The 26,719-nt window shown below is 46.1% G+C and overlaps 1 long non-coding RNA gene across 1 annotated transcript; it reads right to left on the minus strand.

Annotated features, from left to right (window-relative positions):
* Positions 1-887: 887 nt before the first annotated feature.
* Positions 888-25,955, minus strand: LOC134731003 (uncharacterized). Its single transcript, XR_010113019.1, has 3 exons — positions 25,792-25,955; positions 8,555-8,693; positions 888-3,787 (listed from the first exon to the last, which is right to left on the minus strand). It is a non-coding gene; the product is annotated as an uncharacterized LOC134731003 (long non-coding RNA).
* Positions 25,956-26,719: the final 764 nt, after the last annotated feature.

Raw genomic sequence — 26,719 nt, forward strand, 5'->3', positions numbered from 1 at the left:
TTCCCATTAGCCAAATTGCCTTGGATTCTCAGGACACCTCTGCCCAAAGGGCTGAGTGCTGATGTCAAAAGCCCTATTCCTGGGATTCATTACAATTCTGGGCTTCTCTCCCTTTCTGCTTCTTCTCATCCTCCAGCTTCTCCATACCATCCTCATGGAGACTTGAAGTGACAATTGACAAAGCTTGGAGCTTCCCACAGAAAATTCCAGCCCGTTCTTGGTGCCTGTTGTACATGGGACAGAATTGGATGGTGGGTTGGAGTCAGGCTGGGGCTCAAATCCTGGACCTTTCTTTCTGGAACCCAAGGCAAGTGACTCAACCTCTCAGGATTTGTAAAAAGATACTAGTGTGCCCAGTCATAGAGTTGCTGGGAGGATTAAGGGCAATCATCACTATTTTTCATTTTCCAGACTCCCCAGGTTGCAGAGGTGACAGCTTCTGATGTTTGACACAGAGGCCAGTGAAGATAAAAATAATGACAGGATTTATGGGAGGCCAAGGCGGGCAGATCACGAGGTCAGGAGATCAAGACCATCCTGATCAACATGGTGAAACCCTGTCTCTACTAAAAATAAAGAAACTTAGCTGGGCGTGGCAGCACACGCCTGTGTAGTCCCAGCTACTCGGGAGGCTGAGGCAGGAGAATTGCTTGAACCTGGGAGGCAGAAGCTGCAGTGAGCCAAGATCATGCCACTGCACTCCAGCCTGGGTGACAGAGTGAGACTCTGTCTCAAAAATAAAATAAAATATATAAAATAAAATAAAATAAATAATTACAGCATTTAAGGACTGCTGACCCTGAGCTAGGCAGTGTTCTAAGTCTTTACATGTGTTATATATTTGTTATCTATTGCTCCATAACAAATTCTCCCAAAATGTAAGCAAAAAATGTTAAAATGTATTTTATTTTATTATCTCACAAAGTTTTTGTGGATCAGGTGTCTGGGAGCAGCTTGGCTGGGTGGTGCTGGCCCAGGGTCCCTCATGAGGTTGCAGCCAAGATGTCAGCTGGAGCTGCATCATCTGAAGGCTCAACTGAGGCTCAGGATCCCTTTCCAAGATGATGTCTTGCACGCCTGGCTCATTTGTGCTGGGGGTTGGCAGGAGGCCTCAGTTCTTTGCCATGTAGATCTCTCCAGAGCGTTGCTTAAGTGTCCTTATGACATGGCAGCTGGTTTTCCCTACAACAAGTGCTCCAAAAGAGCAAGGCAGAAGTTTCAATGTCTTATATGACTTAGTGTTGAAGTCGCACTATGTCATTTCTGCAACATCATGTTGGTTACACAGGTCAGCCCTATCCATTGTGGGAGGGGCCTATACAAAGACACAATACCAGGAGGTGAGAATTACTGGAACCATGTTGGAGGCTGACTATACATCTATTAACTCATTTAATCCCTGAAATGCACCCACGGAGGCTTAGAAGAGACCAAGGTGAAGAAGGAGGTACTGAGTGTGGGAGACCAAGAGGAGCAGAGGCAGAGGTTCTAGCGACAGTGCTACACCAGCATCAGCAAGGTGTGCAGGTTCCTTCTTGTCTAATGGCAATGGTGTCTCCAGTGGAGAAGCCGGGTCAGGAGTGGTTGGTGAGTTGTTCCTGGGTGTGTCTCTTCCATGCCTGACTCTTCAGCCCTGCTGGAGATTCTGTGAGCCACCAAATATATAAAAGCCTTGACTGCTTAAACTAGTTGAAGAAGGTTCTATTACCTGCAATGAAGATCTGCAATGACTGCTACGAGCTGTTCAGAGCACAAAGGCTCTTGTTACTCTTGTAGACTGAAGATCATTAAGTATGAGAGAGTCATCAGCATAATGTGAATGGTCCAAGGGCCACATCATCTTAGGTGTTATTAGCAAAAACAGAGCCCCTAGAATAAAGGAGGTGAGAGTGCATTCCTATTCTGCGCTGGTCAGAAGACAGCTGGAATAAGCCTGCAAGCATTTATTTAAGAGAGACAGTAACAAATTAGAGCCTGTCAAGAGGATAGGGGCCAGGATGGTGGCAGAACACAAAACGAAACCCCGAGGCCTAGGAGATGTTTTCTGTGGGGAAGAGAAGACACTGAGGGGGCCGTGGAGCTGTTTTCACATATATAAAGTGTTCCCTTACGGCATCATGGTGCAGAAGGCTGGAAAGACTCAGGCTCAAATCCTGGTCACTTCCTCTGTGTGGCCCTGGACAGGCCCTGCTATGGTTTGGATATTTGACCCCTCCAACCCTCATGTTGAAATGTGATCCCCAATACTGGAGGTGGGGCCTCATGGGAGGTGTTTGTGTCATGGTGGCTGATCCCTCATGAATTGCTTGGTGCCATTCTTGCATTGTAATAAATGAGCTCTCACTCTATTAGTTTTCATGAGAGCTGGCTGCTAAAAATCCTGGCACCTCTGCACCACCCCCTCCCCATTCCTCTCTTGGCATGTGATCTCTGCACACTAGCTCCCCTTCCCCCTTCCATGAATGGAAGCTTCCTGAGGCCCTCACCAGACCAGATGCTGGCTCCATGCTTCTTGTACAGCCTGCAGAACCATGAGCCAAATAAACCTCTTGTCTTTATAAATTACCCAGCCTCAGGTATTCCTTTATAGCAACACAAATAGACTAAGACAGGCCCTTAAGTTCTGTGAGTAATTTATGGCAACAGTAACATGTAGGAAATGTTTAATGTATGTAGGCCCTCTCCCCTTTACCCTCAGCACCCATGAGGGTATAAGAGACAGATTTGAACTTGGTCTGAAAATGGAATGCAAGCAGTGATTGCCTGCCCTTAGAGGAAATCAAGTACAGGCTGGGTGACCTACTGGACTGTCTACCCTTATTGAGCGCTTCTGGAGGCTGTGTCCACGTTAAGCATGGTACATGCATTTTCTCACTTATTCCTATTGACAATCTTATGAGTAGGTGCTGTTATGTCCATTTTGCAGGTGGAGAAACTGAAGCCCATAGAGATGAAATAGCTTGTGAGTGGCATTGTCAGCATTTGAACTCAGCCCTCTCTGACTCCAAAGCCTGTGTTTGTAACCATTCTTGGCTGCTGAAGGCAGGGGAGTGGGGAGTGGTAGGCAGAGAAGGTAGGGGGTGGGACAAGTATTAGGAAGAGCTGGCATGGATGCTCTCTAAGACTTTCTAATTCAGAGCTTCAAGATGCTTTGGTTTCCTCGAGGCTGTGAAACAAAGCTCCTGGCACAGGCTGTGCCTCAGCCCAGCCTCCCAACCCCCTGCAGAATGTCTGGGACGGCAGCCTGACTTTCCGCTTCTGCACGCCTGGAAGGAACGAGACAGAGAAGGGGCCTCACTGCTCCCCGAATGCCATGGCAGGCCCTCGCAGTGGGGCCCCAGGCGGCCAGCATTGTGCAAGCCGGAGAAGCAGGCCCTGGAATCCTTTCTTTTCCGGAGAATTTACACGCAGGACAAAGAGAGCCATTATCCCCTTGGCTGCCGCGGCTGCTGCCCAGGCCTGTGGCCCAGGTGTCACATGCTGCCGCCATCTCTCAGCCTGCTTTCTCTCTTTGTCTGAGGAAACACAGAGCTTGGCCTCTGATCCCTTCCCTGACACCTCCCCAGCCCCCTCCAGGCCTTGGTTTCTGGCCACTGCTTTTCTGAAATGAACTTGAATCCTGGTAGACTTGGACAAACCAGAGGCAGTTTTGAGGGTGATGGACCAGGCTCGGGCTTTGGGATGCTGCCGCTGTATCCCTGTGACCACATGTGGACACCAGCGCTGTCAGTGGGGGCTCTGGCACCCTGCATAGTTTACACCGGGCTCCATCAAGGCTTTCCATTGCCTACAAAATAAAGCAGATTTCCTTTGCTGGGCTTTGCACCCTGCACCCCCTCTCGTTTCCACATTCCGATTACACAGCAACATGGAAGCAGCTTCGGGAGCTTCCTGTCACTCTGCATGAACCTCCCACCTTGGTACATTTGCTTATGCTTTCCTCTTCACTTAGGGGGTCTCTTCCCACCTTCTTCACTGGCTAAGTCTTCCTAATCCTTCAAACCCAAGCTCGGGTGTCATCTCCAAGGCCTCAGCTCCCCTCCACTGGGCTCCCTTAGAACCTTCAGTTGTTACCTGCCATGGGCCAAGTGGTGTGCTGGTTATGGGAGGGGCCTCTTGAGCGAGACTGCCTGGGTTCAAGTCCTGACCCTGCCATCTACCCACCATGTAACCCTGGGCTTCAACTTGTTTGCCTATAAAATGGAGATGATTGGCTGCTTGTCAGGATTATGTGAAATCACACCTGTGGTTAGTAAAGCCCCTGGCACAGAGTGAGTGCTCAACAGAGGTGGCGTTATCATCATTTAACAAAGCATTTATCAAATGCCCTCGGTGTGTTGTATCTCAACAAGGCTGGGAAACACAAAGAACAAGATCGATGCAGCCTTGCTGCTCAGGGAAGCACGCAAACGGAAGCCCAAGAGACCTCACAGCCCCTGGGATACAGGTTATGGAAAGGATGGGTCAAGGGGCTACAGAATCAAACCTGGAGAGGGGAGTGGCTCCAGGTGGGATTCCTGTGTCCCCACTGTTTGGGACAGATCCTCATCTTCCAGGAAGGCTGGGCTGAGGCATTGGTCTTCTGCCTATCTTCCACCTGTGTTCCTGGCTGCAGAGCACTCACGGGTGGGGTAGAGGACTTCCAGAGAGATCTCAGACCATCTTGCTCATCACATTTGTGCCTCTCTCCTGGGTCATCCCTACCAGCATACAAGCATGCAGCACTGTCTCCTCTCTTAAGAAATAAGAGCAGACTCCCCTGAGCCCACACCCACCTCTGCTCCTCCCCTCCACATACACACTTCTTGGCTTTCTTTCCTAACAAATTTCCTCTAAGGATGGGCCTATTCCCAGACTTTACTCCCCACCCTCTCAGGTTCTCCTCAGTCTACTCCAATCTGCTTTCATCCTCATTGAACTACTATTTAATACCATGAAGGTCTCCAAGGATCTCCATCCTGCCCAAACCACTGGAGAATTTTCATTCTCCTTTTGCTGGGATTGGATGGTGATTTGACCAGCTCATCATTGCCTCGTTGTATTGGTTTTCCATTCCTGCAGCAGCAGATTGCCACAAAGTTAATGGCTTAAAACAATACACATTCGGCCAGGTGCAGTGGCTCACACCTAGCACCTTGGGAGGCCGAGGTAATCCCAGCACTTTGGGAGGCCGAGGCGGGTGGATCAGCTGAGGTCAGGAGTGTGAGACCAGCCTGATCAACATGGAGAAACCCTGTCTCTACTAAAAATACAAAATTAGCCGGGCTTGGTGGCACACGCCTGTAATCCCAGCTACTCAGGAGGCTGAGGCAGAAGAATCGCTTGAACCCGGGAGGTGGGTGTTGCAGTGAGCCGAGATCATGCCATTGCACTCCAGCCTGGGCAACAACAGCGAAGCTCCATCTCAAAAACAACAACAACAACAACAACAACAAAACCCACACACATTTATCATTTTACAGTTCTGTGGGTGAAGTCAGAGATGGGTCGCACTAGGCTAAAATGCAGGCAGGGCTGCATTCCTCTCTGGAGGCTCTAGAGAAGAATCTGTTTCCTTGCCTTTTCCAGATTCTAGAGACTTCTAGAGGCTGCTCATATTTCTTGGTTTGTAGCTCTCTTCTTCCATCTTCAAAGCCAGAAACACCAAATATCTCTGTCCATTCTTCAGTAGTCATCTCTCTCTCTGATCTTAACCAGGCAATATTCTCTGCTTTTAAGTCCTACCCAAATAATGCAGGACAGTCTCCCCATTCCAAGGTCCCTAACCTTAATCACATCTGCAATGCCTCTTTGCCATCTAAGGTCACATATTCACAGGGTCAGGGAATTAGGACCTGACATCTTTCAGGGGTCATTACTCTGCCTACTCCACTGATTCTATAAAAACTTTCTTTCCTTTGTTTCTGGAATGCCATTCTTTAATTGCTTTCCTCCTGCTGAACTGGTTTTAGACTTCTTTACTGGTCTTCCTTCTCATTGTAATTTATAAATGCCAGAGGGCCTTAGAGCTCAGTCCTCAAGGGTTCTATATTTACCGTGTAGGAATCGCACTCAGGCCGTTGGACCTATACTTATTCTTAGCTCCTTATCTTCAGTCTCAATCTCTCCCCTAGCTCCAGATTCAAAGACTATCAAAACATCTACTTGACATTTTCTTTAGGAGACACCTCAAAATGTGCATTTTCTCATTTAACACCTCAAATTTAACATGTCCAAAGATGAACTCTGTATTGTTTCCAAATATTTTCTTCTTCCTTCTCTTCCTCATCTCAGGAAAAAGCACCACCATCTGGCTGGGACCAAAAGTCTAGGAGTCATTCTTTTTTCTTTCTTTCTTTCTTTTCTTTTCTTTTCTTTTCTTTTCTTTTTTTTTTAAAAAAGGAGTCTCATAATCCCAGCACTTTGGGAGGCCAAGGCGGGTGGATCACGAGGTCAAGAGGTCGAGACCATCCTGGCCAACATGGTGAAACCCTGTCTCTACTAAAAATACAAAAATCAGCCAGGTATGGTAACAGGTGCCCGTAATCCCAGCTACTCAGGAGGCTGAGGCAGGAGAACCACTTGAACCCAGGGGGTGGAGGTTGCAGTGAACCGAGATTGCGCCACTGCACTCCAGCCTGGCGACAGAGTGAGACTCTGTCAAAACAAAACAAAACAAACAAAACAAAACAAAACAAAACAAAAAAAGGAGTCTCACTCTGTCACCCAGGCTGCAGTGGCACAATCTCAGCTCACTGCAACCTCTGCCCCCTGGGTTCAAGCCGTTCTCCTGCCTCACCCTCCCAAGTAGCTGGGATTACAGTTGCCTGCAACCATGCTCAGCAAACTTTCATATTTTTAGTAGAGACAGGGTTTCACCATTTTGGCCAGGCTGGTCTTGAACTCCTGACCTCGGGTGATCCGCCTGCCTCGGCCTCCCAAAGTGCTGATTACAGTCATGAGCCACCGTGGCTGGCCTAGGAGTCATTCTTGACAACATTTTCTTGCACTCCACTTCCTGGTGAGCAGCGTGTTGACTGTACATTCAAAGTAGGTCTTGAGTCCACCCGTTTGTCATCACTGGCCATGAGCATCTTGGTCCAAGCCACCACCTTATCTCACCAGGATTACTACAACAATCTTCTAAGATCCCGGCTTCCACCTGTGCTGGGCATGGTGGTGCATGCCTGTAGTCCCAGCTACTTGAGAGGCTGCGGTGGGAGGACTGCTTGAGCCTGGGAGGTCAAGGCTGCAGTGAGTCGTGATTGCACTACTGCACTCCAGGCCGGGTGACAAAGCGAGATCTTGTCTCAAATTAAAAAAAAAGAAAAAAGAAAAGAAAAGAAAAGAAGATGGGAGGCAAAGCCTCTGAGGGAAACTGTCTCCATGGCAACCGAGGCCCAGTGGCTGCTCTTGAGGGAAGGCCAGAGGGGGCGGTGGGCTGATGGAGCCTGTGGGGACACCATGGGAAGCAGCAAGTCAGTGCCCAGCCTGGCACACAGCTCAGGCCCCGAGACCCCCTCCCTGACTTCCATCTCATCGCTCTGGCCTTGGCAGACCCAGCAGATGGGCTCTCAGCAGAGCCCTGGAACTCAGCCGAGCTGGGCTCTGCTGGCACAGGACAGCTCTCCACTCTTGAGCCCAACAGAGCTCCCAAGACCAGGAAATTCTGGATCATGAAGCTCAAAGGAACCTTACCGGGTAAAGAGCTATCCTGCAGCAGGACTGCAGATGAGAGCCCCAGGATGGTGCTGCCTAGTGCAGTAAGAATACTACAACCCTAGCAGCCAGCCTGCCTCTCCCTGGGCACCTGGAGCATGCCTCACCTTCCCCCTCTGCACCCTCACAGTAACTATGGGAACTGGGCTATTTATCCCCATTTCAAAAATGTGACCTGAAGGCCAGACAGGGTAAGGGTCTTGTTTAAAGTCACACAGCGAAGAAGCACTGGATCTGGGGCTGGGAATGGTGGCTCATGACTGTAATCCCAACACTTTGGGAGGTCGAGGTGGGCAGATCACCTGAGATCACGAGTTTGAGACTGGCCTGGCCAACATGGTGAAACCCTGTCTCTACTAAAAATACAAAAATTAGCCAGGTGTGGTGGCTCACGCCCGTAATCCCAGCTATTCGAGAGACTGAGGCAGGAGAATTGCTTGAACCTGGGAGGTAGAGGTTGCAGTGAGCCAAGATCATGCCATTGCACTCCAGCCAGGGTGAAAGAGTGAGACTTTGTCTCAAAAAAAAAAAAAGAAGAAGTGCTGGATCTGGGACTGCATAGCCCCCTTCTCTGTTTCTGCTTTATGTCCCGTGCATTAACCCCTCCTGGGTATTGGGCTCAGGCCCACCTGCACCTCCTCATTAGGCTGCTTGTCACAGAAACCTTTCTTTTGCAGCATGCTACATGGCATGTCTTGTCCTTTGTGTGCTGTTGATTTTGGGCCATTTTGGAATCACATTTTATCCTACTATTTTGGTAATGAATACACATCATTAACTCTTCTGCCAAACGTCCACTGCGCCCATGCTCCGTGCCAGGTGGGCCATGATGAATAATAACAACGCAAATACTTACTGGGAAGCGTTTTCTTTGTGCCAGGCTCTGTCCCACGTGCTTCGCATGGATAGACGCTTTCGGCTCTCACAGCAACCCTCTAGGGTAGGATATTTTGCTCTTCCCATTTTTCAGGTGAGGAGACTGGCTTGGCTTCTAGCTTTTGGGCAAGAAAGGAAGAAACACGCATTTGTTGAGCACCTGTGAAGTGCCAGGCCTGCACGGGAGGGAGCATCCCCTCCATTTTTCAGGCGAGCAACCTCAGGTGCAAACAGGAAGTGCATGGGAGAGGCAGAGGCTGCCACTCTCTGCCCCTCACACTCACTTCCCTCCCCCTGACCTTCAAGGCCATTTCCTCCCCCTTTTTTCACCGTAAGTCCTCGGGAGCTGTGTCCACCTCTTAGGTGACAGCAGCAAAGACAGCAAAAGTATGTCCTGTGACATCGTTTCCTCTTTGCCCAGCGCACTTCCTCTCTTCCCCTCCTGAAGTTCACTGTGGTGTCTTCCCTGTCTGGGACAGTGCCGTAAGCCCCAACCTGACTCTCCTCAGTCCCTGCCCCCGGACTCAGCACACCCCATATCCCCCATGACCCACCGAGGCCCTGCTCTGAATGAATGAATGAAAGAGGAGGCTGCCCTTGGGGAGGAGTGACTACCCAGTCCCCTCCCTTTCAGAGCCATGCGGGTGATAGGACTTTCAAGGGAAGAAGCATCCTTTTTTGTTAATTTTTAATTTTTGTGGGTACACAGTAGGGTATATATATTCATGGGGTACATTTTAAAGCTAAAAATTTATTATTCCTTTTTCTACTACAGAAGTACTCCATGTTCATTGTTGAAAAAATGAGAAGATTTTTTTCAACAATGTGACTAGGGTGAATCTCTTCAGTTCTGAGCCTTAGTTTCTAAAAAAAAATCTAGGAGGAAACAAAAGTAAGTATCCTAAGCATACAAAGGCTTTGTACTTACAGATCTGCTCATTGCAGTATCGTCTGTGCCCTTGAGAAATTAGAAACTTGCTGGAGATCCATCAATAACGGATCAGTTAAAAAACTATAGCACATTCAACTGGGCACTGGGGCTCAAGCCTGTGATCCCAGCACTTTGGGAGGCAGAGGTGGGCAGATCACCTGAGGTCAGGAGTTCGAAACCAGCCTGGCCAACATGGTGAAACCTCATCTCTACTAAATACACACACACACACACACACACACACACACACACAAATTAGCTGGGCGTGGTGGTGGGCACCTGTAATCCCAGGTACTTGGGAGGCTGAGGCAGGAGACTGTCTTGAGCCTAGGAGGTGGAGGTTGCAGTGAGCCGAGATCAAGCCATTGCACTCCAGCCTGGGTGACAAAGCGAGACTCCGTCTCAAAAAGAAAAACAAAAGCAAAAACAAAAAACGATGGCACACTCATATAAGGTCCAGAAAAAAGTATGATATGAATCCATATTCATTGAGTTAGAAACTTCTCCTGGACTTTCCATTGAATGATAAAAGCAGCATTACAGTGGATGTCATGGGTATTTTCTACTTGCCTCTCCTATCCACTCTGTGTACTGTTGCCAATGGGCTTCCATACCCTCTAACTCTGGTTGGGTTGGCCAATGGGAGACATCAGCTTGTTAGAGGTTGGGAGAAGAGTGAGGTGAGAGTGTTTATTCCTCTGACTCCATCTCTGCTGGTTTTCTAGGGCTGGTTGTGACTGCACTGAAGGCTACACTTTCTGACAGGCTCTGATTTGCAGTAACCACTCCTTCTAATTGCCTTTCAGCCCTAAGGGTGTTAATGGTTCTCCCCCATTGCTAGCCCTGATGTACTACACTATTCCTTGCTAGTTTTCCTAACCTCTGCCCACATCTATGTAAATAGTTCCTTTATTAAACTCTCCTCAGTTACCCAGTTGAGTATTCCATCTCTTTCTGCCAAGAGCCTAACCAATACAATAACACAGTGCCATGTAGGTAAATTCATAATTCATATCCATTCATATATCCAATAAGAGAGGTCTGGAAGGATATTCATGAAAATATTACTGTTTCAGTGTGTTGGGATTTGGGTGGGGTTTTTTTTCTTCTTTTTGTTTTTTCTGAAATGCCTAACCTTTTCTACAATAAGCAAGGATTATCTTTGAGTTCAGAAAACTAAACAAAACAAGCAAAACAGTCGTTGTAGAGGTCAGAGGAAAGCAGGACACGACAAGTGCTTTATACATTAGGACTTGCCATTCAAACTTAAGGTCCCAGTGAGTGAGCCAGCTGGTCCAAAAATCTCTAGGACATTTGCATTGAGATCCAATTCCTGATTTCAAGATAAAGGCTGATTTCCCTCCAGAGAGAATAAGTCAAATGTGAACAAACCAGTCCCGTGTCCCTGGTTTTTTCATTCCAGAGCATCTCAGCGAATAGTCAAGTTCAGACCAGTTCTTCTCCAGTAGTCTGCCCCCACCTGCCCTCCAGGTCAGTGAGCCACCTGCCATTCCCAAGCCCCTTAATGTGCAAGGGCAGAGAGGGCCTGATGAAACCCAGAGTGATGAACTTGCGGTGCAACTGCCCCTCTGGTCTCATGGGTCAGCATGTCTGTGCCAAAGTGAAAGAGATGACTTCCAAAGGAATGCCTTCTTTTTCATGGAACTTGGCAATGAATTAATCATTGTTTATCGGGGCTATGTGATCCTTGGTCCCAGTAATGGTGCTAAGACATAAATCACAGCTCTTTGGGGGTGGGGTTGAGAAGGGGGCCCAGGATAGCTCTAAAGCCCCGTTCTTCTAACATGAAAAAAATATCCTTGTTTTCAGGCGGCTGGGAGTGGACTCTGGGCTATTTATAATCTGCTGCCGCCGAGCTAAGGCATTTCTGCAGCTGGGGCTGGGAGATAATCAGCACAGTTTTTTTTTTTTCCTCGAGCCAGGTCTGCAGAACAGACCCATCTCCCCTGGCAGTCCACCCTAGCTCACTCCAGCCCAGCCCAAGTGCTTTGCCCCAGGTCCTCTGAGCCTGGCCTCCCTCGCTTTGCTTTAGCTTCCAAGAAAGCAAAGGGTTCATTTAACAGCAGAAAGGACAAAATATCTCAGCTCAGAGTTGAAGGCTAGGATTGTGACCTGCTGGCAGATGGATTTGCCTAGAACTAGCCTGTGGAATGTCCAAGGAACTTGGCACAAAGCGTCTTTCAGAGCTATGGGGAAGGGGCACATGCCAAGGACTCCATTCTCTTCTCTCAGAAGTTGCTCCAGATAGAAAAACAGGGTTCCAGGGGAGGGCAAACACCAAATTACTCCCATTGTATATCTCAGCAGGAGAGCAAGCATAAAGGCAAAACTTCTGGAATAAGGCTCAGAAGACCTGAGTCTTAGCCCTGCTTCCACCATGACAGACTGGTGACACACTGGTGATGAGGGGCAGGCATCTTCAGGTCTTTGGATCTTAGTTTCCTCATCTATAAAATAGGCAGCTAGGCTCAGGGGTTTCCTCACTTTTTTCTTTTTCTTTCTTTCTTTTTTTTTTTTTTTTTTTTGTAGACAGAACGTCTTTCTGTCGCTCAGGCTGGAGTGCAGTGGCCTAATCTCAGCTCACTACAAATTTTGCCTCCCAGGCTCAAGGGATTCTCCTGCCTCAGTAGCTAGGAATACAGGCACCTGCCACCACACTGGCTAATTTTTTGTATTTTTGGTAGAGACGGGGTTTCACCATGTTGGCCAGGCTGGTCTTGAACTCCTGACTTCAGGTGATCTCTCTGCCTTGGCCTCCCAAAGTGCTGAGATTACAGGCGTGAGCTACCCTGCCCGGCCAACACTTTTAAAACCCTTTAAGGTACTTTTATAAAAACAATATTGCCTAGAAGCAGGATATATAAAACAGATACAGCAGGGTAACTGGTTGAAATGGAGTAGGGAGGGAGCTGAGGCAGCAAGCCCACCCACTTGGCCTCTTTCTCAGTCTGACCTGATAGATCAGAAGCCTAGGGTTCTGGGAGAGTTGGATCACTGCTGGTTCGAGAATCTCTAACATTCTAATGAATTTTGAAATTCACTCTTTGGTTCATCCATTTTTCCTCACCAAGTATTTACTGAGCTCCTACCATGTATCAGGTTGGCCTTTGTATTGTGGATAAAAGGATGCTAAGAAAGCCATTGTTTTCATCTCATGGAGCTTGCTCTCTGGTTGGGGAAAAATATATGAATTAAATAAACACTATGTGTTCATGAATGTGTATTACTGGATTGAATACGGTCCTCTTCCCAAATGTATGTCCTTCTAGGAACTTCAGAATGTGATCATATTTGGAAATAGGGTCTTCACAGATGTAATTGGTTAAGATGAGGCCATACCAGAGTAGGGTGGGCCCTAAATCCAGTATGGCTGGTATCCTTACAAGAAAAGGAGAAGGGACATGAAGACAGACACACACAGGGAGAATGACAGGTGATGGCCAAGGCAGAGATGTAGCTACAGGCCAAGGAAAGCCAAGGATTGTCAGCAAACCACTAAAAACTAGGATGAAGCAAGAAAGGATTTTTCTCTATGGAGGCAGCCTGGCCCTGCTGCTAACACCTCGATATCAGACTTCTGGCCTCCAGAACTAGAAAAGAAGACATTTCTGTTGCTGTAAGCCAAGTGTGTGGCATTTACTACAGCAGCCCTAAGAAACTTACAAAAATATAGATGGGCTGGGCATGGTGGCTCACACCTGTAATCCCAGCACTTTGGAATGTCGAGGTGGGCAGATCACGAGGTCAGGAAATCGAGACCATACTGGCCAACAAGGTAAAACCCTGTCTCTACTAAAAATACAAAAATCAGATGTGCGGTGCACGCCTGTAATCCCAGCTACCCAGGAGGCTGAGGCAGGAGAATTGCTTGAACCCAGGAGGCGGAGGTTGCAGTGAGCCGAGATCGCACCACTGAACTCCAGCCTGGCAACAGAGCTAGACTCTGTCTCAAAAAAATAAAGAAATAAATAAAAATAAAAATACAGATGGTTCTCATTTTTCACAATAGCTATGTTTTTTTTTTTAAATTATACTTTAAGTTCTAGGGTACATGTGCACAACGTGCAGGTTTGTTACATATGTATACATGTGCCATGTTGGTGTGCTGCACCCATTAACTCGTCATTTACATTAGGTATATCTCCTAATGCTATCCCTCCCCCTTCCCCCCACCCCATGATAGGCCCCAGTGTGTGATGTTCCCCTTCCTGTGTCTAAGTGTTCTCGTTGTTCAATTCCCACCTATGAGTGAGAACATGCGGTGTTTGGTTTTTTGTCCTTGCGATAGTTTGCTGAGAATGATGGTTTCCAGCTTCATCCATGTCCCTACAAAGGACATGAACTCACCCTTTTTTATGGCTGCATAGTATTCCATAGTGTATACGTGCCCCATTTCCTTAATCCAGTCTATCATTGATGGACATTTGGGTTGGTTCCAAGTCTTTGCTCTTGTGAATAGTGCCACAGTGCACATACGTGTGCATGTGTCTTTATAGCAGCATGATTTATAATCCTTTGGGTATATACCCAGTAATGGGATGGCTGGGTCAAGTGGTATTTCTACTTCTCACAGTAGCTATGTTTTATAAAGTCACTACAAGCACTGAATTAGTGAATACTGAACCATTGATCCTACAGTAAATATAGGGTGAGGTTCCTGTGAGCCTCTAGTTTCACCAATCAATACGTAGCCTTGTTTTATGTGTGTTCTTGTTTAAAGACACCTTACTTAATACACATTGTTGATTCATTGACATTGAATTCAATACCAATAGCAATACAAGATGCTTGAGTGAATATGACCTAATACTCACATTTCCTCTGTGAGGCACAACACAGCCTTCTCATGCTCATGAATGCTAGGCAGCACTTAAGCACTATGCTTGGGGCCATTTGAAACAAGCAGTGACACCATCAACAAAAATCTTGAAAATGTGGGCCAGGCACAGTGGCTCATGCCTGTAATCCCCCAGCACTTTGGGAGGCTGAGGTGGGTGGATCCCTTGAGGTCAGGAGTTTGAGACCAGCCTGGCCAACATGGTGAAACCCCATCTCTACTAAAAACACAAAAATCAGCCAGATGTGGTGGCACATCCCTGTGGTCCCAACTATTCGGGAGGCTGAGACGAGAGAATCTCTTGAACCCGGCAGGCGGAAGCTGCAGTGAGCTGAGAAAAAAACATTTTCTAAATGTTTTTCTCTTCTTTCTTTCTTTCTTTTTTTTTTTTTTTTTTTTTGAGTCTCTCTCCCTGTTGCCCAGGCTGGAGTGCAATGTGTGATCTTGGCTCACTGTGACCTCCACCTCCCAGGTTCAAATGATTCTCCTGCCTCAGCCTCCCCAGTAGCTGGGACTACAGGTGCATGCCACCACACCAGGCTAATTTTTGTATTTTTAGTAGAGACGGTTTTTCATCATGTTGGTCAGGCTGGTCTCAAACTTCTGATCTTGTGATCCACCTGCCTCAGCCTCCCAAAGTGCTGGGATTACAGGCGTGAGCCACCATGCCCAACCTAAATGTTTTTCACCAAATTGTTTTATAAATGTTTGGCACTAAACTGACCATGAAAAGGACACTTGTTTGAGTATGAGAGCATGAGAGCAGAAACAGGAAGGCAAAGTGTCTCCTTGTTGGATCTCAGCTGGGGATGGGTGCATTGGGTGACTCAAATCTTTTGCAGCTCTGCATGTATCTGCAAATGACCTTGACAGTGGTTTAAGTGATGATTTTGGAGTTATAAATACATTTTAGGGATTAGACAAATTCACACATACAGAACCTGCAAATAATGAGGATAGACTGTGCCCACATACACGCACGTTCAAATTATATGAAATGCTGTGGAGGAAAATAGCAGCGTATTTTCAAAGACAACAGAGAACCCCTTCCTTAGGTGGCACGGTCAGGGAGGCCACAAAAACGGTGGCATTTCAAGTCAAGGCTTAAGGGATAGAGAGGAACCAGGAGCGCAGGGGAGAGGTTTACCAGCAGAAGGGGCAGCTTGTACAGTCCCAGTGGGAGGAAGGACAGCTGCACTTGCGTGGTGAAGTGGGAGTGTGAAGAACAAGACGGGAGAACAAATATGGAATGCAAGAGGCAAGTCAGGCAAGGGCCTGAGTGGGTCAGGGAGAGCCTGGAAAGATCCTGGGTTTGGATTCCATTCAAGGTGCAACGGGAAGCTTTGGCATGTGTTGGGCAGGAGAGTGAAATGTCCTAGGTAGAGTTAAGGTTTTCTCTAGCTGCCCCATGGATTTGCCAGGGCAGGGTCTGTTTCCCTCAGCTGGCTCATCTAAGAAATAAATGTGTGATACTCTCAAATCCTTCTTTGGATTTAGAGAGGGGTATAAGTAAATGCCAAGTCCCATGTTACGGTATGGTAATACTTGTTTGTTCCACTCATAATGGCATTTATTTTTTAAATCAGATCTACTAGGACTATAATGCTTCAAACCACGGGAGTAAGCCTTGCATGTGACCACTTCAGCTTCCACAGCAGGAAAAGGGAGGGAGATATTTTTAGAAGGGAGACCTCTCAGTGCCCCCTAAACCAGGCCGGAGGCACTGCCTGGCCCCAGAGGACCGTTGGCCTTGCCTATCAGCTTTCATCGTGGAGGAGGCGTGGGTGGACCGAGGTACCACAAGTTGCCAGGAATGCCTGACCAGAAACTGCTCTTGGGTGGGTCCCAGAGCTGCCTCCCCTTCACTTGACCCTAGGGCTGCTGGCTTCCTGGCCTTGTGAAATCTTCTAGAGGCAGGAAGAAGCCTGAGCACTCCCTGACGCCACTTGAGTTTGACTTCATGGGTTTGCCGTGTGCCCCTGAACAAACCAGTTATCCTCTCTATGCCTTATTTCGGTATGCCCATCTAACACTAATTACCACCCCTCCCTGACTGCCCCCAAACCTTACCAGAAGAAATGGCATGAAGTTACGGAGACACTTTGAACTCATTGGCAAATTGTGCACTGTGAGGGGAAAGCACTGTGGCGGCCATTTTCTTTTCTTCCTTGAGAAAGTCCCTTGCTAATCATTAAGACTGGCTGAGTAAGCTTGTTCCTTTACATTTGGTGAGTAAGAAAGCCCCTCATGCTACCTCATCATATGTTCTTCCTCTTTTTCATGGCTTATCAACACTCCCTTCTGTAGGACATGCTGAGGAATTAGTATGAGTCAAAAGGAAGAATGACAAATAGGTGGTATTTCTGGTCTGGAGTTTGGAGGGCAAGTTCAGTCCAAAAGTTAGCTGCTTCAACCATCATGAAAGGTACAGAAACTCTAGGATGAATACACTTAGTATTTTTTATTATTTATTTATTTTTTAGACGTAGTCTCACTCTGTCTGTCCCCCAGGCTGGAGTGCAGTGGTGCAATCTCGGCTCACTGCAACCCTCGCCTCCCGGGTTGAAGCAATTCTCCTGCTTCAGCCTCTCAAGTAGCTGGGATTACAGTACACTTTGTACTTTAATATGCAAACTGCCTACCTGCTCCAGAGAAGCAGCCTTTGTTCCTCAGTTCTTCGCAACACTCAGCCTGTCAGTCAGGTTGTGGGATCCCTCCTATCCAGGAACTGTATGCTGTTGTCCCCGTTCTGACACTTTCCCTCTGAGTCCTTGGACACCTTACCTAACCTCTCGGAAGCTCCTGTCTGTGAAGGGTGTGCACAGAGAGCTTCGGTAGCCTGCGAAGCAGCCATCTTCACTTCCACGGAGCAGGTATTTTATTGCATTATTTCGAGCTCAAGGACTCCAGAATTAGATCCCCAAAATATGCCTGAGAAACATTTACTCCCCAGGAGCTCAAACTAAATAATGAAAACCATTGAAAACAACCAGGCAGCCAATGTCCTGAAGTCACCTTTTCCTGGGAGGTCCAGGAGAGTTTTTCCCACTTTCCCTGAGTTATCCCTCCCTTTCCTTCCCTTCCCTTTCTTCCCCAGAGGGCGATGCATGTTAATCAAGGAGCCTGCATTTGCGCAGGTATAGACAATTACACATTTACTGGGTCAATTGCACCTGGGGGGACGCCAATCTGTAAAGCAGAACCAAACCTCTTGCCTTCAGTCCTCAGAAGTTCTTCTGGTTAAAATCATCTAAAAAGTAGTTTCAAGTCTGCAGAACAGCTGAGATCAGCAAAAATAAATGAAGCTTCTTCTGTGTGGGTGCAGATGCTGGCCTGGGTGCTGGAATGTGGAAATGAGGAAGATCCTGCCTGAGGATTTCATGACAGGTGAGGGGGAGAGAGGCCTGAGGAAGTTACCCCCGGGGAAGGTGACAAGTGCAGTGATAGGATAAATACGAAGTGCAAAGAGAAGACAGACAAGAAGTTCAGCTAGCTAAGAAATGTGTTAATAACACCTTGATCAATCATTCCTCCACTTTTTTTTTCTTTTGAGAGTCTCATTCTGTCACCCCACCCAGAGTGCAGTGGCAGGAACACAACTCATTGCTACTTCAACTTTCTGGGCTCAAGCGATCCTCCTGCCTCAGCCTCCTGTGTAGCTGGGGCCACGTGTATTGCACCACCAAGCCTGGCTTATTTTTAAATTTCTTTTGTAAAGACAGGGTCTCACTATGTTGCCCAGACTGGTTTCAAACTCTTGGACTTAAGCAATCCTCTCATCTTTGCCTCCCAAAGTGCTGCGATTACAGACATGAGCCACTGTGCCCAGCCTCACTTTAAAAAAAAAAAAAAAAGGTTATGAAGCATCTCAACACAAGACCTCCTTTGCTCATCACAACCACCCAGTGAAGCAGGCAAGACAACAGAAACTCCCCACCTGTGATAGATGTGAGGCCTGAAGTCTCCCACGTACCCACGGCAGATGCAACGCACAGCGGTGACCAATGGTAGGGATAACAAGTATTGCTTCCGCCCATTCAGTACTTCTTGTGTGTCAGATCTGTGCTAAGTGCTAGATGAACACAGTCTCTTTTCATTCTCATAGCTCTTTAAAACAGGTATTGTTTTCTTTTAAAAAATTGTTTTGTCAAATATAAGTATCATGTACCATATATATATTATATATAAAAATACATGTAATTTACCATTTTAACCATTTCAAAATGTCCAGTTCAGGAGCATTAAGTACAGTCACATTGTTGTGCTACTGTCACTACACCATCCACAGAATTCTTCCTCTTTCCAAACTGAAATTCTACGCACTTTAAACAATAACTCCCTATTCCCCCCTCCCTCCAGTCTCTGGCACCCACCATTTTGCTTTCTGTCTTTGTGAAGTTGACCACTCCAGCTATATCATATAGTATTTGTCTTTTTGTGACTGCTTTATTTCAATTAGCATAATATCCTCAAGGTTCTTCTATGTTGTAGCATATACTGGAATTTCCTTGTGTGTGTGTGTATGAACCTCTATAAAGGATCCTTCCTTTTTAAGGTTGAACAATATTCCATGTATGTATATATCCAGTTTTGCTTATCTGTTCATCTGTCAATGAACACTTGGGTTGTTGCCACATTTTAGTTATTGGGAATAATTTTGGCTATTGTGAATAATCTGTACACATGAGTGTACAGATATTTCTTTGATAAAATAGGTAAATAAAATTGCTTTATAAAGAAAAGCAATTTATTTCTCACAGTTCTGGAAGCTGGGAAATCCAAGATCAAGGTGCTGGCATCTGGTGAGGGCCTTCTTGCTGCATTATTCCACAGTGGAAGGCAGAGGATTACAAGAGCGAGCAAGAGAGGACTGGCCTCACCTTTATAACAACTCACTCTTGCAATAACCCATTCCTTCTACAACAACAATATTAATCTCCTTTTTACAGTGAGGGAAACTGAAGTGCAGACATATTAATTTCTCCCAGTTTGTCGAATAATTCGTGGGAGAACCAGTCTCTGTGACTCCAAAGATAGGGTTCCCAACCATTGCACTATCCTACCACTAAAAACCATGGGTTTTAACATCAAAAATATCTGAGTTCAGGTTTCCAGCTGTGCCACTAACTGACTGTGACACTGAGCAAGTCACTTAATCTCTCTGAGCTGAAGGCTATTGTGAGAATTAGGTGAAGCAATGTGCTTAATTATAGTGCCTGGCACATAGTAAATGTTGAATACATATTGGCCTTTGTTATAATTGTATTAAGTGGTAGCAAGTGTGTAGAACTGACATGAGAAGCCAGGGTCTTTGATTCCTTGGCTGGAACCTGCCAGGTGGGCTACAGGGCTCCTGGCCAGACACTGGTTCTTACCAGCTGTGTTGTGAGCTGTGCCTATGCTACCTTTGTTTGTATCTCACTGGACAGGCAGGTCTGAAGCCTGGACCTGCCACCTACACTTCTGTACCAACCCAGGGCTAAGAATGTCACAGGCATTGTGTGACTGCAAGGTGTAAAGAAAAAAGCACTGTCAGGGAGTCAAGAGTAGGGTGTCCTAACCCAGCATAGCCACTAAACAGGCCCCTTCTCCTCTCCTCTGGGCCTCAGTTTCCCCACCTGTAGATGAAGGGTTTTACAGGTGCTGATTGCCAAGATCTGCATGTTCTGGAAAGTCCTAAGCTATGATCTCCATTTAGTGTTGCCCAAGGCTTGGGCTGTGCAGTCAGACTGCCTGGGCTCAAACTCTGAGACTGAGGCCTGCTTGCTGTGTAACCTTGAGCCAAGGGCTTGTTATCTCTGCAGCCTTTGGTTTTTTTCATGATCAAAAATGGAGGATAATAACAGAGCTTGTGTTATGGGGCTTGTCTTTGTTGTGTGTTGCTGTAACAGAACACCACAGGCTGGGTAATTTATAAAGAAAAGCAATTTATTTCTCACAGTTCTGGAAGCTGAGAAGTCCAAGATCAAGGTGCTGGCATCTGGTGAGGGCCTTCATGCTGCATTATTCCACGATGGAAGGCAGAGGATTACAAGAGTGAGCAAGAGAGGACTGGCCTCACCTTTATAACAACTCACTCTTGCAATAACCCACTCCTTCTGCAACAACATTAACCCATTCACGAGGGCACACCCCTCACGGCCTAATCACTTCTTAAAGGTTCCACATCCAAGTACAATAATAATGGCAATTAAATTTCAACATGAGTTTTGGAGGAGACATTCAAACCATAGCAAGGCTACTGTAGGGATTAAGCAAGATAATGTACCTGACATAATTCAGTGCTTGGTAAATGCTGGCTGTTAGTATTCTTCTTGTGATGATCATAGTGGATACTTGTTGACTTATTGACTTCTAGACAAGAGACCAAGAGTAGTACAAAAGGGTATAGTAGAGTCAAATATTATTTACTATCAATGATTCTTGGATTGCCCCTCTGATAATAACAAAAATAACCTACCTTGAAAGTTGTGGTGGAGATTAAGATAAAAATGTAACACCACCACTGTGCTAGCTTAATACATGAAAATTGGTAGTAGAATAATTTCTTTTTCTTTTTTGTGTTTTGAGATGGGGTCTTGCTCTGTCACCCAAGCTGGAATGTAGTAGAGCAATCATAGCTCACTGCAGCCTCGACCTCCCAGGCTCAAGCAATCCTCCCACCTCAGCCTCCTGAGTAGCTGGCACTACAGGTGTGTGCTACATGCTCGCTAATTTTTTAATTTTTTTGTATAGACATGGCTCTCGCTGGGTTGCCCAGGCTGGTCTGGAACTCCTGGTCTCAAGTGATTCTCCTGCCTTGGGCTCCCTAAGTGCTGGGGTTATAGGCATGAGCCACTGCACCTAGCTGAATTATTTCTATTTTAACGTTTTAGAAATTTGTTTTTCTTATACATTATTGGTGAAAGTGTATGTTGGTGCAATTCTATAACAGGCAGTTTGGCGATAGTTATCAAAACTGTAAACATATCTGCACTTAGACCCAACAATTCCACTTCTAATTACAGATATACAGTTGAAAAGTTATTTGTTGCAACATTCATTGTAGATGTCCAGCAGTTCAGGACTGATTAAATGAGTTATGAATTAGAAAACTACACAGTTATAGGCCAGGCGCAGTGGCTCACGCCTGTAATTCTAGCACTTTGGGAAGCTGAGGCGGGAGGATCACTTGAGGTCAGGAGTTCGAGACCAGCCTGGCCAACATGGTGAAACCCCATCTCTACTAAAAATACAAAAATTAACCAGGCGTGGTGGCATGCACCTGTAAGCCCAGCTCCTCAGGAGGCTGAGGCAGGAAAATTGCTTGAACCCAGGTGGTGGAGTTGCAGCGAGCCGAAATCGTGCCACTGTACTCCAGCCTGGGTGACAGAGTGAGGCTCTGTCTCAAAAAGAAAACTATACAGTTCTAAAAAAAGATAAAGCTCCTCATAGTCTCATGTAGAAACATCTCTAAGATATATCATTTACTGAGAAAATTAAGAAGCAGAACACTATGTATCACTCTACAAATATTTACCTTTGTTTAAAAAGGACTCCAGGAGTCTGGGATATATAATCCTATCAGCATGTAAATATGTTTGTACGCACAGTTTTTAAAAATCTCTGCAAGGATACACAGTGGGCACCGAGGTTTCTAGGTGACAATCAAAAGAGGGAGACTTTCCACTTTGTCTTTTCATAATTATTTCTTGCAACCTTGAGAACGTATTATCTATTCAAAAAATTAAATAAAGTTTTATTAAGAAATAAAAAAGAAGGCAGGAAAGCAGGAAGGAAGGAAGGAAAAATGGAAGGAAGGAAAGGAAGGAGGGAGGGAGAGAGGGAAGAAAATGACAGAAGGAGGGATCTGTTTCTAGCAGTCCTTCTGGACAGAGTAAGGGTGATCTGATGTGTCTGAAGGACAGCAGGCCTGTCCTGGCTGAGGAGGTGAGAGACGTGCCAAGCATCACTGTGCACTGGATTTGGCTGGCCTTGAGTGTTTGTTATGATAAGGAAGGAGACACTTATTTACCAGACAGAATTTCACACCAGGAGAAGTGGTAGCTCTACCTGGCAGGCTGACTTTTGACGGGGGTGTGACAGTGAGCTTGGGCTGCCCTCATGATCAGCAGCCACCCCTACTCTCATGACCCCCTCCTCAGGCACCCCACCCTCCCAGCAGGGAGGACACAGGTTTAGCCTGTTGACACTGCCTGTCCTAAGAAAAGAGAATAAACATAAAGGGAAGGGCCTATGGCATTTTGTTTCCTTCCATTGGCTGATTTCTTAGATGAATTTATTATGGCAAATATAAGAACCAATGGTCCAAAGTTCTCAACACATGCAAGGCAGAGATGGTGATATTCATTCCCTAGGCCAGCACCCCTCCACCTCACTGGACAAATAATTTACAGAACTGTCATCTTTGACCTAGGAGTTTTAATAAGTTCCTGTCATTCATGATATGAATTTAGAGATGGATAAACAGTTATATAGAGAGATGTGTGTTTCTGATCATTATCTCAACATTTAACTTTGAACAAATCTCTCTTCCCAGACTTTGGCACATATTACTATTATGATAATATTATTAATACATATGATAATGTTCGTCTGTACAACATAAAAATATACATGGAAAACAGTATAAATGTAATAGCAATTTACAGTTTGTTTTCACATCTATTATCTTGTTTAATCTTCAAACACCCCTCCAAGGTGGGTGTTTATTCAACAAATATTTAGTGAGTGCTCATCATGTCCAAGATACTGTGGTAGGTCCTGGAGTTTCGGAGATGCAGTAACATGACCATGGTGTGCAAGGTCTAATCTAGTCACAGTGATCCACAGTCAAAGGGGTACAGGCTGAGTACCCCTTATCTGAAATACTTGAGACCAGAGATGTTTCAGATTTTGGATGATTTAAAATTTTTGAATACTTGCATATACATAATGAGATATCTTGGGGAGGGGACCTAAGTTTAAATACGAAATTTACTTGTGTTTGATATATATCTTGTACACATGGTCTGCAGGTAATTTTACACAACATTTTTATAATTTTGTGCATGAAACAAAGTTTTGACTGCCTTTTGCCTACAGCTTGTCCCATGAGGTCAGTTGTGGAATTTTTCCCTTATGGCATCATGTTGGCACTCAGAAAGTCTTGGATTTTGGGGCATTTCAGATTTCTGATTTTCGGATCAGAGATACTCAACCTGTAATGCAACTACAGAGAAATTTGAGGTGATGAAGGAGGGCAGAGAGAAGGGCACCAACCTAACTGAGCAGTGGGGAAAAGATCAAAAAGGCTTCCCAGGGAAGATGTGGCCTGAGTTGAGCCTTCGAAGATGAATAGGAAGTGACCAGGCAAAATGAATGAGTGAGCTGAGATTGGACAGTCAAAAGGACTCCTCATGCTCTGAGATGGAGGAGGGAGGGCTTGGGAAAGATGAAGAAGGTGCTAAAGGAAAAGATGAATGGAAATGGAGAGAAGCTTTGGAGGGTGGCAAAAAGCTGAGGGATGGAGAGAGAGGCCCACTTCATAGAGCAGGAGCTGAGGCTCACAGAGATGGATCCTGACCACTCTTTAGATCTCAGGTCAAGTTGCCCTTCCCCTCCCCTTCCTTTTTGTGTTGTAAGAAGGTCAGGTCGATGTAAACAGACAACCTACAGAATGAGAGAAAATTTTTGCAAACTGTGCATCTGACAAAGGTCTAATATCCAGCATCTATAAGGAACTTAAACAAATTTTCAAGAGAAAAACAATCCCCTTAAAAAGTGGGCAAAGGACATGAACAAACACTTTTCAAAAGAAGACATACACACAACCAAGAAGCATATGAAAAAAATCTCAACATCACTGGTCATTAGAGAAACGCAAATCAAACCACAAGGAGATACCATCTCACCCCAGTCAGAATGGCTATGATTAAAAAGAAAAAAGATGCTGGCAATCTATTATTTTTCTGTTGCAGAGAAAAGGGAACATTTATGCACTGTTGATAGGAGTGGTAGTTAGTTCATCCATTGTGGAAAGCAGTATGGCAATTTATCAAAGGGCTAAAAGCAGAACTACCATTTGACTTAGCAATCACATTACTAGGTCTATACCCAGAGGAATAGAAATCATTCTGCCATAAAGACATGCACACAAATGTTCATTGCAGCATTATTCACAATAGCAAAGACATAGAATCAACCTAAATGCCCATCAATTACAGATTGGATAAAGAAAATGTGGTACACATACACCGTGGAATACCATGCAGCCATAAAAAAGAATGAGATCATGTCTTTTGTGGGAACATGGATGGAGCTGGAGGCTGTTATTCTTAGCAAACTAATGCAGGAACAGAAAACCAAATACCACATATTCTTACTTAGAAGCGGGAGATAAATGATGAGAATTTATGAATGCAAAGAAGGAAACAATAGACAACGGGGCCTACTTGAGGGTGGAGGGTGGGAGAAGGGAGAGGAGCGGAAAAGATAACTATGGGCTACTGAGTTTAATATCTGGGTGATGAAATAATCCGTACAATCAACCCTTATGAAACGAATTTACCTATGTAACAAACCTTCACATGTACCCCTGAACCTAAAATAAAAGTTAAAAAAAGAGTGGAGGTGGCAAACAATGAGTCCTGAGTCTTGAGTCCACGTAGACCCAGATAGGGGAATCATTGAGTCAGCATCTAAAAGGGATCACTGGGTTTAGCATCTTTCTCCAGTGAGCTGCAGCCAAATGATGGGAGAAATTGGACTCAATGCACCTTAGGTGGCTGTTTCTCACTCTATATTACTCATTCCTCAGGAAACTTGTTAGTCCAAGACCTATTCTTTTGTGCAGAGCCTTTATTTATTGGTTTGGCCTGCTTCCCTGAAGAGTGGTCTGTCTGGTTCTCTCACCCCAGACACACCAGGGCTGATCCAACACATCTGGCTCAACATCACCCACAAGTCTCAACAGGGCCCTGAAAACCGCCTCTGACTCCACAACCCACTGTCCCACGCCCTGGGAGGTAGGCTGTGTCTGGGCTTGCTCACGTCTGGGAACAGCAAAGTCTGGCCCAAGCCTGTTCAGCCTGTACCCTGCTTGGAGGTTGGCACGAGCCTCAGATGTTGGGCTCTGGCTGGGAGCATGGCCCCAGGAATTTGCAGAAGGGAAGTCCAGTGGAGCATCCAGGCAGTGGGAGAGGGTTGGGGGTGGAAATTCACCTCTGCTCCCTGTGGGAGTGTGGAGCAGCTCACAGAACATGAGGCTATGAGCACAGGATGGTGGTTAAGAGGCCAAGGGGTGTCCTGTGTTGGGATCCCCAAAGCAAACACAGTGAAAAGGACAGATGACTCGCTCATTAAGGAGGCACTCCCAGGAAAGCCCAAGATAGGAGTGGGAGACATGGGACAGGGAAGAGGAAGAAACTAAACAAAGGAGCAGCCTGACCTTGAACCATAAAAAGGACTCTTCATCCTTTGGCTGATGAGTGATTCTTGCAATGTCCCAGCAGTAGCCTGACCCTGCAGGGGAGCTCTGCAGCAGAAGTTGTGCCTTCACCAGGAGGAGCAGGGCTCTCACACTCCCACTGGCTCAGGGCTGCCTCGGGCTCTAAGCTCTCAAACACTTCCTGCTCTGAGTGGGCACAGCAGCTCCAGTTGCTCAAGGGCAGATCTTGGAAGAAAGCCTTGGGTACAGGCCATTAGCACAAAAAGGTAGAAGCTAGAGATTGGTGCTCAGAATCATAAAAGGGAGCCAAGGGGATCTGGGACAGGTGGCATCGGACAAAGCTACGTTCCTGTCCCAGCTGTTTCTACCTCTGCAACCAAGGGTAAATTATTTAATCTTACTGCCAAATTGTCTCAGCTATAAAGTGGGGACACTTTTCACAGAATTGTTGTGCAAGGTAAACAAGAGAATACAAGCAACATGCTTAGCATAGGGCCTGGCACATATTGGGAATTATTTAATGATGTCGAGTCTGGCAAATGCTCTTCCAAGTGGACTTAACCTTGGGAATACTGTTGACAGTGAAGCTGAGCTCCAATGCCTTGTTCTGTTCCTTACGTTTCTTTCTCTCTGCTGGTAGTTTTCTTCTTTCCCTTATCAGACACCCAGCCTCACTTGCTCCTTGGCATCAGGTGAAATCTCAGGACCTCATGCTCCATGCCACCCACCTGCCCCGTGGCACCTTCACCCTGGACTTACTCTCCTGATGCATCACAGAGCAGAGTGTCCAAGGGCCCAGGCTTTGGAGCCAGACAATCTGGGTTTGAATCCTTGCTCTTACTCTTACAGTTGTGTGACCTCCTTGGCAAAGGGCTTGGTCTTTCTGTACCTCAGTTTCCTTATCTGCCTAATGGGGATAATAAGCGCT

This window comes from Pan paniscus, chromosome 7 (genome assembly GCF_029289425.2).
Source record: "Pan paniscus chromosome 7, NHGRI_mPanPan1-v2.0_pri, whole genome shotgun sequence".
Lineage (NCBI taxonomy): Eukaryota > Metazoa > Chordata > Mammalia > Primates > Hominidae > Pan > Pan paniscus.